The 2,899-nt window shown below is 44.4% G+C and overlaps 1 protein-coding gene across 9 annotated transcripts in view; it reads left to right on the top strand.

Annotated features, from left to right (window-relative positions):
- The window catches only part of LOC110489604 (protein AF-10), an 80,780-nt gene extending 79,439 nt beyond the window's left edge, over nucleotides 1-1,341 (top strand). For all 9 annotated transcript variants that reach the window (XM_036943729.1, XM_036943725.1, XM_036943727.1 and 6 more), the window contains one exon: nucleotides 1-1,341. This exon is cut by the window's left edge and continues 443 nt beyond it. The gene's annotated coding sequence lies outside the window, so the exon portion shown is untranslated.
- The last annotated feature ends 1,558 nt before the right edge of the window (nucleotides 1,342-2,899 follow it).

Below are 2,899 nucleotides of genomic sequence, written 5' to 3'. Positions count from 1 at the left end.
CACCATCATGTGATCAGTGCTGTGTGTTTAACCACACAAGCTCGCCCACATAGAACTACAAACTCCAAAAAACGATCAGGACACTAACATAGCTTACTGACTCACAGCTCAGCTGGAGAGAAGAGGTCTGGGAAGTATGACTCTCATTGGACAGTTTTAAGAGAGGGAGGAGTTTGTAACTGCTGTTACCTCTCTATATCTGTGTGTATGGACCAGCATAAGACATGACCAGAGACCACTCTAATGTAAGACTGACTGACTGCTCAGCCATGGAAGCCTTGCTATGACTGTCTTTCTGCTGTACCTACCTCACACACACAAACCAGCCGATTAGTGCCCACAACTCTCAGCATCGGCCAATAGGAATCCACGACATTCATGACTGGCCAGTCAGGGTCCAATCCCCAAGTGCCTAAAGCCGAGGGGGCGGGGTTACTCATACTCCTCTTCCTGTCTCTCCTGTCAGACATCCATTCTCACCATATTACTGGCTGTCAAGCTGCGTTGCCCAGGCAACAGGTCACACAACACATTCTGAGAAGCTGGAAACTGTATTGTGCTGCTTTCACAAACTACAGAAACAAACTTTATAAATGGTCTCTTTTTATTTATTTAGAAGTGCCCGCTGTTCTTTCAAGCGTTTGTTTTATACTAATGTTTAAAGTTTTTCTCTCTCTTGCTGTACATTTTTTTGATGGAAACAAATATTTGTTGTGTACTCAGAAAGATTGAAGTAGTGGTGGTGTATATAGCTGCTATTATGGGGAGGGGTGTGGATTCAATGGCACAGTTTGTACCTCGTTTGTGTAAATAAATATATATTTTTCATTGGCTGTGGGGTGTAAATAAGTGATTGTGATTGGCCCTGCTGGTGTGAAGGGTAGCCAATTAAACCTCATTTTGTGTGAATCTTATGAGCAGACAATAGGAGACGGTGACTGAACACAAAGTATTAATTTATTTTTTATATGTGCAGCGACATTGTTTCGTTGTTTTTATTTCAAACTGTTTATTTTATTTTATACTCGGCACCATGTTTCCATCTGTGTTCACTTTTGTTTGGATCAGTTTTGTACAACTGAAAAATCATAAAACATCCTCAAATGTTTCTATTTCAAGTCACCGAAATAAAGAAGCGTTCTGGATAAAGAAAGAGACGGACTGTTGGTGAAAAGACGAGGAGGAGGACTTACAGGAAGCCTGTGTCGGGATGTCGTCATGGTGTGGTTTGTAGCTAGTGAGAACATCGTTAAAGCTTGATTTAACAGCTCTGTTCAAGTGCTTTTTGTAAAATGCATTTTAATGCTTTGGTTGAATAAAGAACAGATCTACCTCCCTAAACATTCTGTCTAATAACATGTTTCTCTTTGTTTAACCTCTTTACCCCCATCTCTGGATGGATGAAGGGATGACAAACAGACTCTCGCACTCTCTCTCGTTTGCCGTCTTCTGTCTAGTGTTTAGCAGTTTCTGCATGCCCCTTTTATAGTGGTCCAGGTTCCCCCTGCCCCAGCAAACACACACACACAATGTGCACCCCTGTCCCTGATGACTTCCAGCTGCCTAGCTGTGTGTGTGTGTGTGTGTGTGTGTGTGTGTGTGTGTGTGTGTGTGTGTGTGTGTGTGTGTGCGCGCTCGCGCCATTCTGCTACATCTGCTTCTGCTCTGGGAATTAAAAGCTCACTTTCCCCTCACATCTCAGCCCCCCAGCAACTCTTCAACCCTCACCCTCTATCAGCCCTGTCACTCAAGTCCAGGCTGTTTAAACATGCCCCCTCCCTACCTCCTTGTCCACCACTCTCCTTCCCTCCTCCCCTGTCCTTATTCATCGCCCCGTCCTCCTCCTCCTTTCCTCCCTCTCATTCAATCCATTCACAGCATTCCCATTCTGGGGTGGGAGCAGAGCCGTCGTCCATCATTGATCACCTCCCAGCAGCCACTGCTTCTCCCCGGGGGAGGGGAGGTTAACAGCTGAGTGAGGACCCCCATGCTGCCCGATGAGGTGCCTGATCAAAAGTCAAAACACTAAGCCGCAGAACATCAGTCGTTTCACACACAATTCTCCATTGAGTTTCCTGCTTCATCTGGAAGCAGAAAACTGGCCCAAAATGTCCAGAGGAAGAGATCAAAAGAAGTCATAGTAATAATAATTAAACATGTATTTAGTAATTAATTTAAAATTGTATTTAAATTAAACATGAATTTAGTAATTCAAATGAAAAATGACCATTTAGGAAAACCATTAGCAGAAAACCATTAGCAGCTGTAGTTGGGTGTAAATCATTATGGGAATCGTGAGGGGGTTAATCCTCTCTCTCTGTGTGTGTGTGTGTGTTGTGAGGGTGATGATCCAGGGAAAATTTACTCCCAGCTGCCTGGCCAAGATTCCGGTTCAGAATGGAACCAGATCGCTCTGACAGAGGTGTTTAGGGCCAGGAACAGAGAGGTAGGGGAGAGACAAAAACAGAGGAGCGAGAGGGAGGAGATAGCGGGAGACTGAAGTGTTCGGGAGCAGCTGACGGGATTCCCATGGAATATCACCGGAATCAGATGTGTCTGTGTGTGCTGCCTGTGTAGGCTACCCCCCACAGGTTCCTCTCCTGTAGGATAAAGGTCCTGAGGAAAAGCAGCAGGATTCATCCCTGTTCACACACAGACAGCCTGTATTCTTCTGCTGACTGACACTCCTCTGTCTAGCTCCCCCCATCCCTATCCATACTCCTCCGTAACTAGTACTACTGCTCTCTGTTCTGTACTTCTTCCCTTCTAAACACACACAGGCTTCCAGTTGCCCTTTTTATTTACCTATATGACTGAGTGAAGGATTCAGTATGAATGTTTTTACATTTTATTTTTTTTATTTAACCATTATTTAACTATGCAAGTCAGTTAAGAACAA

The sequence above is a fragment of the Oncorhynchus mykiss genome, chromosome 15 (assembly GCF_013265735.2).
Source record: "Oncorhynchus mykiss isolate Arlee chromosome 15, USDA_OmykA_1.1, whole genome shotgun sequence".
NCBI classification, from domain to species: Eukaryota; Metazoa; Chordata; class Actinopteri; order Salmoniformes; family Salmonidae; genus Oncorhynchus; species Oncorhynchus mykiss.
This window is presented reverse-complemented; position numbering and strand designations above follow the sequence as displayed.